The sequence below is a fragment of the Pteropus medius genome, unplaced genomic scaffold (genome assembly GCF_902729225.1).
Source record: "Pteropus medius unplaced genomic scaffold, Ma_sr-lr_union100, whole genome shotgun sequence".
Classification (NCBI taxonomy): domain Eukaryota; kingdom Metazoa; phylum Chordata; class Mammalia; order Chiroptera; family Pteropodidae; genus Pteropus; species Pteropus medius.
The window spans coordinates 1,179,386-1,191,658 of NW_024354502.1; the positions used below are offsets into that span (position 1 = coordinate 1,179,386).

Below are 12,273 nucleotides of genomic sequence, written 5' to 3' on the forward strand. Positions count from 1 at the left end.
GGAAGAAGCACGGCAGAGAGAAAAGAGGAAACGCACGCTCCTCAAAATCCTGAGACCACGGTTTGCGAAAACATGATCATCAAGAGGTGTATCGGGATGTTCACGTAGACATTATAATGCCAAAATAACAATATTAGTGACTTTTAAAAACTAATACCCAACAATAGGAAACCAGGACACTAGTGAACTGGCTAAATAAAGCACGTTGTTTCCACCACCAGAATGATGACGGTGAACATCCGCCGAGGATTTTTGACAGGCTAGACGCTATCAGACCGACCTTTTACAAATCAACAGCTGAATGCTGACAATTTCATAGGGTTTGACCTAATATTTTAAGCACCTTACATGTATCAATTACCTTAATCCTCACAGCAACGCTTAAGGTATGGTGGGCAGAATTATCCTTTCCTCCAAAAAAAAAATAAATAAATAAAAGAGAGAGAGAGAGAGAGAGAGAGAGAGAGAGAGAGAGAGACCGACCAACGTCCTAATTCCCAGAGCCTGTTATATGTTATCTCCCACACACGGGGAACTTTGCAGATGTGACTGAGTTAAGGACCTTGAGGTGAGGATCATTCTAGATTGCCAGGGTGAGCCTCACCTCATCACACTAGTCTAAGATCAAAGAACCTTTCCAGGCTGGGAACAGAGAGATAAGGAGATTGGAAGCATGAAAGGGACTAGACTTGCCACTAGGAGATGTGATCATTGAGGGAGGAAGCTGCCAGCCAAGGAGTGTGAGCAGCCTCTAGAAACCAGATAGAGATCTCAGCCGGCGGCCAACAAGGAAGTGGGAACCTCAGTCCTGCAACCACAAGGAACAAATTCTGCCAACGAGTGGCACCACCAAGGAAACCGGCCCTCCTCTAGAGTCTCCAGAGAGGAACACAGCCTGCGGGCACTTTGATCTTAGCCCAGTGAGATGTGGGTCAGGCTTCTGACCTACAGAACTGCACAGTAATAAATTTGTGTTGCGCAAGCACTAAGTTTGTGGTAACTCGTTATGGCAGCCATAGAAAACTAAGGCTCTATGGCAATCGTAGCCACACTCAGGGGACAGAGGAGAAGATGAATCACAGTGCCTCAGGCCACACAGCCAGCAAGGGGCACAGCCAGGACCTGAGGGCAGCAGGCGGGCTCCAGGGACCTATGGGCCCACCACTCTGCTGTACTGTCTCATGGAAGAACAATGCTAAATCAAGTTCCCAGAGGCAATGCATTCGGACTTACCTCCTGGGAGTTTGATTTTTTTTTAAAATACATTATTATTTTCTTTTCTTTTTTATTTATTTATTTGTTTTTAGGTGAGGCAGCCGTTGGTTGACTTCACAGATTGCAAGAACCTTGTCAGCTTACAGTCCTTTATTTCTTATGCCTACAGCACCTGGTCTTCCTAGGTGGTCTCCCATCCAAGTACTAACCAGCCCTGACCCTGCTTAGCTTCCGAGATCAGACATCGGGCTCGTTCGGGGTGGCATGGCCACAGACCTGATATGTTATTATTTTAAATAACTGAAATTGACTTTTTTTAAAAGAATAAAAATAAAAATAAATTAAAAATTAAAAAATTTTAAAAAAGAATAAAAATATAAAATAGTACAATGCAATTTGTCTCAGGAAAACTAAGGGGAAATTTCTGTTCTTCTGGAGCCTGGATGATGGCAGTAAAAATATGAGCCCAGAGAGACTGACATCTTTCACAGCCGTTGATAAGGAGCTGCTTTCCCCAACAGGACAACCCTTATCCCACTATCTGGGCCTGTCCCCTGGAGCCACACGCCCCCATCCCCACCCCAGACCTCCACAAAAGGCAGGGCCAGGCTGGCATAGCCAGGAGGCTCCTGGACCCTGGCGCCACACATCCCAATTACTCTGGTCTAGATATTTTGAAAATCACCCCCAGGGAGGTGGAGGGAGAGGTGAAAAACAGTGGTTCCAGCGCGTATGTGACCTTGGACTTCCCTAAAAAAAAAAAGAAAGAAAGGAGGAAAGAAAAGAAAGAAAAGCTGCTCTCCTTCCTCCCTTCCTCCCCCCCACCCCCCCAGATCTGGGAAGTGTGTGGGAAACGTACAGACCCTTCACCTTGGCCCTGAGCCAGTCTCCGCCATCTCTTATTAGCACACGTCCTTGGGCAAGCCATCCGATGTCTCCAAACCTCAGAGTCCCTCAGTGATAGAATGCAAACACCGAGAGGGCCACCTGCCGTGCAGCTCAAAGTAAGAGCCATCACGATGGCTGGTGTGTCCCCAGGCACCTTGAGACAAAGCTCCCTGAAGTGTGGTCAGCTATGATCCTACGACTCTATGACCCTACGACTCTACGTGCCCTGGGAACCTCCAGCAGGCTTTGCAGAGCACTGCAGTGCTGGGCTCCCACGTGGCTCAGCCTGACGCCTCTGAACGTGGCCTTTCTCCAGCCAACCTGCCCCATGGGCCACCTCCGTCCACCTCTGTCCTTTCCTCCGTCTTCCCTGTCCATGAAGCACGGGTGCCGGCTGCTGCTGCACCTTCCATCGCAGATGAGGGTGCAGATCCGCGGTGCTGGTCCCCACCCTTGTAACAGGGAACTCCGAACGCATGTGGTAAATGAGAAGCAAGGTGCGGGAGAATCTCCGCGGAGCTGAAACAGACCAGCTCTTTCCTCTTCAAAACCGAGAAGGCTTGGCAGAGACAAAGACGAAGCAAGAAGTACAACCCCCCCGACCAGCCGATCCTCCCTCACCGACGGGGAAACGAAACACCTGAAAAGAGGAGGGGTTTCCGCGCCATCCCACGTCCTCGAGTCACCGAATCCCACCCAGCCTCAGTTTCCCCACCCATCTACTGCCTACCTCACCACGAGGAGGAACTGCTCAAGGGAGATACCCCACAGGAGCACTCTCTGTAAGCTGGAAGGTGGCTTCTGCTACGCAATGACATATATTTTGGGAGCTACAGGATATAACCACAGGGTAAGCCCCTGAGTTCACAACTCAAGGCTCTCCGAACTCTGGGGCACCTCTCCTTCATCTCGAGTAGCTGCCCTTGAGCAGTGTGGGACAGATAGAGCCCTTGGAAATGAGGAAGCTTCACCTTTGGCCAGGAAGAAACACGATGTGATTCAGGCTTCTCCATCTCTGTACGGGGCCTCGCCAGGGGCCTGATGCCAAGTGCAGTCGCATACTTTTCTTGGAAAGCACTGCGATTTTTCACTTCAATCACATCCGATCACTGTCATCCCTTCTCAGCCCCAGCTGATAAACCAAAGCTGGTACCATTTCTGGAATGATGGGTGGGGTGGGGCCAAGAGAACAGTGGATCCCCACCTGCCCCTATGCAAAGACACGATCATTCTCCAAATGGGTCTGCTCCTTCTGAACACCCCAGGGTGGAGGTTACAAAGCCAGGGATTTCCAGTGGCTTCGGCCTGGCGTGAAAGACGCTGGGCTTGAGAGATCAGGACACGAGCCAGGAGAGGAAGAACCGAGAGGCTCTGAATGGCAGCCCTGATCTCCAAACGGGCTTCGAACTGGACGGTGCACAGAAAAGGTCCTGATTTGGAGTGACAGAACCACCCGGGTTTGAATTTCACTCTGTCACTTCCTCAGTGAGTAACATTAAACACCTTTTCTCTCTGAGCTTCAAGTGTGAACCGCAGACTACAATGACCTCGTCCAGCACTCAGACAGAGTACACCAGACAACGTGGCTAAGCACCTCAGGATGTGCACTCAGGACTTGCCAGCTCCTGCGCCTCTGCTGCCACAGTGCTTCCAGTTTACTCGTAGAGGCCAAGCAGGTTCACATAACAAAGTGACCGAACAGCATAACTAAAGATCATCACCAAGCAAATGATGTGCGGGCTGCCGGCCCCACTGGGCCAGTGACTCGGTCTGGACTTAAATCGGGCACAGGAGTCAGACAGCAGTGGTCATTGTCCTGATCTGCAACTTCTTGTCTATGCAAAACTCTCTCAAGGCCTTTGTGTGGATGTACATGAGCTGGTTCCCTAATCTAGAGAATCCAGCCAAAGGCAAGCAGGGTGTCCAGGGGGCACAGGCTATTCCATGGGGCAGCGGCCTACAGAGGCAGGAGCCGAGCCAGGTCACGAAGCAGGCTCTGTCCTCAGGCAGGATTGTGAAGCAAAGACCTGCTGAGGCTTCATTCAGGGTGAGGCTCCGCTCGAAGGTGACACGAGCCACCCACTCACACGGAAGGCGGAGAGGAAGCAGCCCTGCCTGATGCTGCGGGCGCTCGGCTGTGCTCACCGCCAGCTGTGGCCTTTGAGGACGACACTCACTGGGGGGGGAGGGATGTGTCCAAGGCCAGGGCGTGGGGACCTGGCCCGTGCCAAAGGCCGGAAAGAGACACAGACTCGACAGCGAGCCACGTTCAGAGCCAGGTTCGGCCGTGCACAGCGTCCGGGCGGCCATAGGAAGTCAGAGGCCACGCCCGGCACAGCCTTCCTCATTTCTGAGAAAGACCATCAAAGAGAAGCAACGGCGCCCGACGGGGTGGGGAGCGCCCCGTCTCCGAGCAGAGGCCCAGTCTGGGCACGTCAGGGCTTCGTCCTGCCGCAGAAAGCACTGCCCGCCAGCGTTTGTCTCAGGACCCCTGCGCCCTGCGACCTCCGCCACCGTCACCCAGCCGACTGCCGCCCCCTTCCTGGGCCCACAGCGCCCAGACACGTCAGAATCGTTCAGCCCCCCGTGAGCCACCCCAGCTCTTGTCAAACCAGGTCGCCGGAGCACGTGCTGCATGCTGCTCCTGTCCCACACTCCCTACCGGTGACCCGACTTCGATACGTGCCCAGTCGCCCTGGGGCTAAGGACCGTTACCATCCCAGTTTACGGGTAAGAACACTGAAGTTCGGCAAGTCTAAGGAACCTGCAGCAGGAACCCCTGCTCTGCGGCACTGGACCCACACCTTGCCGTCCGCCCTGCTGGTCTGCACGCCGGGCCCCTGGGCTTAAATGCGGCTCTGACGTTTACCAGCTATGTGACCTGGGACAAGGCACCTCGCCCCTCAGAAGCGTCACTTCCTCCTCTAGAACCAAGGATCATAAGCACAGCGCTCTGGACGGTGGCCGTCTCAGGGCTAGTGAACAAAAGTGCCCACCCCGGGGTCCGGCTCGTGGTAGATACTAGACATGGCGATGGGTGGATGGGCGTGGAGGGGAGGGGAGAGAGACGCGCACAGACAGATGGACAGACCGACTGACCCGGTCTCTCCAAAACGGCCAAGTGAACCTTCGGAAGCACCGTCAGGCACGCACGGCTGCGGGGAGCCGGCCGCGCAGACTGCGCCGTTTCCTTCACTCCCGAGAGCAGAGAGGCTGGAGGGAAGAGAGAACTTAGATGACCTGGCTGGACGCCGCGGCCTCCAGGTGCAGCAGCGAGAGCAAAACAAAACTGTCCAACGCGGTTCTCACCCAAACCCATCCGGCCCAGGGGTGACAAAGGGGAGACCGTATGAGCCATCATCAATCATCAATGACTATCCATGCCACCTCAGCTCCAGGTTCTCCAGTAAGTCACTGACAGGGGAACATCAAAAATGGAACCTCGAAAGTTCTCGGTCCAGTTTGGAAGCAAAGAAAGTGGTAAACACACAGCCAGAGACGAAGGAGGCCGTGCGGGCGAAGCAGCCAGTCTGCAGTCTCCCCGGGCCCAGACCCCCCTGGGGAGGAGCAGGCACGGAGCGGAGGGTTCCGGTGGCCCGGTCTCTTGGTGGGCACCACGCCACACCCCCATCAGACTGGTGGACTCAGGAAGACAGGGCTGTCTCGTTTACAGCGCTCTGCAAAGGCAGGTACCTGGGGCAGAATGGGTGCTCAATCGAATTTTGTTAAATGATCGCCATGAGCAGCATCCTGCCCCCGAAAGAGTTTCCTGCCGTTACCGCCACTCAGGGAAACGTCCAACAGGAGACTAGCGCTTCTCTGCGCCTTTGCAAATACGAACAACACCTTCTCAGTCACGTTCAGCGGATGCCCAGACTGGAGCAGAGAAGACCCGGCACAGTGCAGCAGAGAGGCTCAGTGCCGTGTAGCCGCATCTTAGTCTGGCGACTGAAGTGGTGACTGGACAACATCAGGACACTCACACCTGACTGAGCGCTGCTCTGGCCTGGCCCCTTCACACGCCCATCTCAACTGATCCTCTTAACTCATGAGACACAGATAATCAATTCGCAGATGAAGAGCCCAGGACTTACAGAAAACAAACGAGCATGACTGAAGTCACTCATCTAGAAAGTCAGGGAGGTAGGATTCGCACCCAGCTCTGCCTCTCTCCCGAGCCCGGGATCTTAGGCTGTGCTGGAAACACCACCAGGCCGAGAGAGCAACAAACAAACGAACCCCTCAGTCTTGGGGTGACAACACACCCGGCAAATGTCTCCAGCAAGTGGCCCCACCAAACCCAGGAAGGCTGCTCTCTGCCCCACCTGGCATGATGGCACCAGCCTCTCCACAGCCACCCCACACACAGGAGGTCTCTGCTCCCCAGAGCGCTCTGCCAAGGGACTGGTGTCTCTCTCCATGTGAGACCTGGGAGCAGGGCTGTCTTCTCTCTAAACTCAGGTCTCGGTAGTGCGTAGCACGCAGAGGCACTTAATAAACACTAGTGACATTGAGTTACACAATGGATGCAGTCCCATCTCTAAAATGAGAATAATAATATCAACCTCCAGGATTGTTGGAAAGATAATCCTTGAAAAGAGCTGTTCATTAGGGTCCGCGGAGTTATAAATACATCGCCGACTCCTGACAACCTTTGGTAAACAGAAAAATTAATGTGCAAATGTGTGGGTAACTTAGCACAATACCCCACGTGCACTGGGGGTATACCTGCATATACACATATGTGTGTATATGTGCCACGTGTGTCATATCTGGGCGTGTAGCTATGAATGCATGTGCTTATCGAGATAAAAATGTGTATGTGGCTGTTTAACGCTGACAATGAAAAGGGAACTCAGATGCAGCTAGCAAAGCTGCAGCTTGCTATGCATCAGGTAAGTTGTCTGCAGACCAGTCATCTGCACAAACTGCATCGGAGTCCACATGCCCAGAGCAGCCTGGGGCTCAGCCCCTTCTGTGAGGAGGCTGATGACGCTGGTGCTGGGAGCAGAGGAAACAGCGATGATTCCCTCCGGCACTCACCTTTGAAGTCTTACAAACAGGACAGAAAGAGGACGCACGTGACAAAAGTTTTTGCATGTCTTACATTGTTCCCACCCCTTGGGAGAGATGATCCAGCTCCTCCTCACCCCTCCATTAATCCCCCTGCAAAGAGGAAGGAGGTACCTGCATCAGACGTGTGGTGCTGCACACACCTGTTAGGAACGGGGGTAGTGTGAAACATGGCCTGAGCTGCCCACCTGCACCCCCCATCTGCTAACACCTGTGGCTGGACCCCAACTTGCCGCTGGAATTTTGACACGTGGGCTGTGAGCACAAGGCACTCCCAACAAGGACGCAGGCCCTGCTCCTACCGTGTCTTCCCATAAACAGCCCCAACGGGCTGCAGCTGAAGGCCAGCCCCCGCTGTGGCCTCTCGGGAGCGTGGACCATTCGGCAGAGGAAGTGCAGGGATGTGGCGGGAGGAGGAAACGGGCCGCAGTGGCCCTGCCAAGTTTTCCAGAGGAAATGAGTAACCCGTGTGAGGCAGTTACACATCGCCAGGCGAGGAAGTGGCATTGTCTGGGGGCCTGCCGAGGGCCTTACAGAACAGGCTCCCCCTTGCATTCTGGCCATGGCCGTATTTGGGGATTGGCAGAAGTGTCTGGCGAGCACCTCTACCCTGCGTAAACACTGGCTTTATTAGGGTGGTGGAGAGAGGTCTGGACCAGAGTCCTGCTTAGCTCAGTGCTAAGAGTCAAATCGACTCAGAGACTCAGAAGCTCTGATCAGCTCTCATCTGCCGAGTGGCCGTGCTACTCAGTGGTTAAGCCTGGGCTCGGAAGCCAGGCCACTGGCCTCCACCCCCACCATTTGCCCGCTGTGTGGTCTGGGCAAGTTGTTCAGCTGCTCTGTGCCTCAGCTGCCTTATCTGTAAAACAGGGAAATACCTGTACCTGAATCCCAAGGTTGCTGAGGATAAGCTGGGATCAGACTCACCTGGTGCTTCACACCAACTAAGCTTTCGATGGTGTACCAAGCGGGGTGCCAACCAGGGATAAATGCCATGGTGCACCGCCCCCCTCCCCCAAAGCAGGTAACAAAATAATAAGTACAATGAAGGGTCCTGGGGCCTACAGCAGAGTCTGAACAGGGTCTTGTGTCTGCACAAAGGAGAAGCAGAGCGGTCACCTCCCCCTGGCACCTTAGGGAGAAAAAAAAACAGTCATGGACCTCCCTGGGAGCGGCCAGCCAAGGAGAGAGACATGGGAATAAGAAATGCTGAGTCCTTGCTGGAGAGGTAGGAAGATACTAGCGGAGTTTCACAAGACCTTGAAATTCATTCCGATTTCAATGACACGTCACGGCCCATGATGCTGCGATCAAGGCAGAAAGAAGCCGGGAGGGAGTCGGTTCTCTGTGGGCTCTGTGACCCCGTCCACTGCCCTGAGCATGTGGGGTGCACATTCCTGGGCGGGCGCCAGGGATGGAGAATCCTGCAGGTGCCTGCCGGGGCCCCTACACTCACCGAGTCACCACCTACTCACCACAGCCGCTCGAGGACGACGCCATCTCCAGCACACGTGCACACGCACACGCGTGTTCACGCACACGCACGCCCTTTATGGTGGAAGATGAGGAAACTGAGGCACAGAGAGGCTAAGTCCTCTGGCTATAAAGCACGTTTAAAGGGTCCGAATTCAAACCCGGGTCCGATTTACCCTCCACTAAAGGGATTCCCCCCTCTTCATCGGATGGTTAGTTCACCTTTTATTATTGTTAATACCACCTTGTTTAGAGTTCCTCTTTAACTGAGGTATAACTGACACTATAACATCATGAAACTGAGGACGCCGACGCTGACACGTAACTGACATCCAACGCCCCGTTTTCACAGCCCATTCGAGTCTCACCGACTGTCCACAATAAGGCTGTCCGTCACATCTCTTCCCTGTCCTTCAGTCCGGAACCGTTCCTCAGCCATTCCTTAACTCTCATGACCTTGACACTTCTGAAGATCACAGGGCAATTATTTTAAAGCATGTCCCTCAACTTGGGTTTGTCTGATAGTTCCATGTTATGCAACTTCATTAACTTCTTTTTTTTTTTTTTTTGGCATAATTACAAAGCAAGAGTTAGCAGCAAGGTCTCCTAGACCAAAGCAATTCATCTAGGTCAACTGTGATGACAACTGTCACCCGGTCATTTCTCATCAGGCAAGGGATGACGGTGGAGCATGATTTATAACTCAGCGAGAGACTCTGCTTCCTACACAGCCGAGGAGATGCTGGCATCGTTCACTCATACCAGCTTTGCTTACAAATAAAAAAATAAATTTTTTTTTTTTTTTTAATTAAAACCTCAGAGTTTAGCTTAAAAAGACCTTTCATGCAGTGCCAGGCCCTCCCTCTCCCATCCCCCATCTCTGTCGCAAAGTACAATACGTATGTTTATCTTGCTTCTAAGAAGGGGGATATTAAAATACTTGAGGATTTTCCCCTCCTAACTCTGGCATGCTGGCTCCCACCGGCTGCACGGCCACATATGATAGAGTGCAAAAGCAGCAATTACGGCTTCTGCAAACACAGGGATCTTTCCTGAGGTTGGAAGTCGCATCACTTGAAAGGCCGACTTTCTTCAAACTTCCAGGAACTGAGTGGCCCTGAGCCCGTCTATTTAAAGGTCAGCCCAGCCCTGCTGGATTTGGAGGGCTGCCTCGGACACAGGCTTATTCTCCACCCCTGTCCGCAGCCACCGCAGCGGGCCAGGCTATGAGCAGCACTGTGTCCCTTCAAAGGGACGAAAGGGAGCACCAGAGACAGAGGCAGGCCCGAGGGAAATGGAAGGCTGGAGGTGCCCATTGCCTCCCGCTTGCCCACGGCGCCGCCTCAGGGGACAGCAGTGGGTGCCGTGGTTAATGTGGACCCTTCCACGGCTGATCCTTGAATGCGACGGTCACATTTCAGAATCAAGCCCCGGCCCCAATTTTTAGGGACATGATGGTCTGGTCTGTTCCCCTTTTAACTCAGCTGTCTGGGCCCAAGCTCTGGGGAAGCACGTGGAGGATAGGCTGCCAGAGATGGCCTATAAGGTTACCAGAGAGGTGACAGCCCATCTCTCCCACCAACCCACACAAAACCTTTAAAAAATGTGTACTCCTTAGCTTGATGTTAACTCACACAGCTCTGCGTCTACTTAAATTCACGTGCTTGTTCCATTATCTGCAGTCTTCCAACTGCCAGTTCAGAAGTGCCAGGTATCACGGCACCACTGCTGAGAGAGCACCTATCATGTGCATGGGGTCCATGAAGGGGCAGTCAACACAGCTTCCTGGCCCCGGGTCACGCAGTTAATGGGGAACGGGGCAGGATCCCAATGCTCAGCTGTCTGACTCCAGACAGACTCTCCTATTTCATACGCTCCACACGCACTGCATGTTCATGAATTCAGTGATGTGAACCCTACAGATTCTATACCACCCAGCAACTACTGCTATGATCCTGCCCTTCGGGCACCCAAGAGGGCTTCTGGGAGGAGGTGGCATTTGAACATTGCCTTCAATGGGGCTCAGAGAGAAAAGGAAGAGCAGCCCAGAAAGAAAGTACACACTGAAGACCCCAAAAGGGTCTGGGTGGATGATGATTAACTGGCTGCCAAGGATGAAGCCCTACGTGGGTGAGGGGGTCTAGGGGTCCTTAGGGATGTGTTCGCAGACTCTCAGTACTGAGCACCAGCTAGATGCCGGTCACTGTACTACATCAGCCACCCAAGTGGTCCTGATCCTCGACGCAGAGATTACCAGTCCAGACAAGTCACGATGGCTGGTCTCTGGGTTACTGAGTGGCAGGGCTTGGACTCGACCCCAGGGCCGTCTGGTACCGAGGCTTGTGAACCTCCCATTTGCCTTTCCGAGTCTTCTTCCTTTCCGCTGAGGGTGCTCCTGGGGGATGAAGGGAGGGAGGGAGGGAGGGAAGAAAGGAAATAGAGAGAGTGGGAGGGAAGGAAGACAGGGAACCACGCCAGGACCATGATTCAACGCAGACCTTTCTGAATGTCCCATTAGCCTGAAAAGGCTTTGAAACCAAAACCAACAAAACAAAACACCCAGCAGGTCAAGCCAGGAAGCTGGAGCAGAGAACATCCAAGACTAAACGTCAACAGAGGGGACCCAGGAAAGGGACTTATTACCGGACAGTGGCTTAGGCTATGCTCCCTATACGCAGTGGGAATTCTTGTTTACATAATTTTGGGGAAGTCCGTTCAGGAGAAAGGGAGGGAGGGACACAGGACAGGCAAGGAAGGGGTTCAGCAAGGACATGGTCTCAGCTGGACACCTGCCCCAGCCCGATCTCACGATCCCCACGGGAGCTCTGGCACATGAATGACACCAGAAAGTACACCCCACTTGGAAGCGAGGGGGCTGGCCTTTTGAACCCCCTGAGTCAGCGGAGGCTTGGGGGGGGGGGGTGGGCAGGGGGGCAGTGAGCAACTTCCTGGATGGACAGTAAAGCTCCAGAGAAGGGGAGGGGGGCTCCATCAACTTTAGCAGCTGGTGGTGAGTGTGCTAGTCCGGTAATGGGGCCCTCAGGCCAGGCACAGACAGCATCCACTACGATTAGTCATAATCGATGACTGGGGGGGCCAGAGACGGGCCAGGCCTGAGTCAGCCGCTCAAATGAGTGCTGGAGACATCTGGGACCATGAGGGACACAGAGGACACAGAGGATGGGAAAAGCACTCCCCTGGGGACAAAGCTGACGGACAGAGACTCTCGTCTTGTGGCAGATGAAATAAGCAGGGCACCGTGGAGTCACTCTCTCCTCTGCCCGCTTCCCCGAAAGAGAGTCAGCACGTGAAATCAGATGAAATGGACCAAAAACTCAAATTTGTTCTCCCGCCCAAAAATATCCAGCAGGACAGCCTGTGATAAACGTGTTGGTCTCTTCAAGAGATTATACAATCAGATATTTTCAACAAACTGCCTGCCACCCACATGGGTCTCCTACAGTGTACGCATATAGTTAGTGCTAAATAATAGCTAAGTAGCTTGTCAGCTATACATGTATTAACCTCCACCACGTGCTTAAAGTTAACCTTCTATACCTTTCCCAGAATGGTGGGGACTCTCATTTGTGAGTGGGTTTTGCCTTAATCACACGATACTGGATC

General features: G+C 53.3%; 1 non-coding gene and 1 pseudogene across 48 annotated transcripts in view; both read right to left on the bottom strand.

Annotated features, from left to right (window-relative positions):
* Positions 1-12,273, bottom strand: part of LOC120595694 (uncharacterized) — a 237,324-nt gene that overhangs the window by 143,725 nt on the left and 81,326 nt on the right. The gene's annotated exons all lie outside the window — the stretch shown is intronic.
* LOC120595893 (uncharacterized) lies at positions 1,376-1,491 on the bottom strand (annotated as a pseudogene).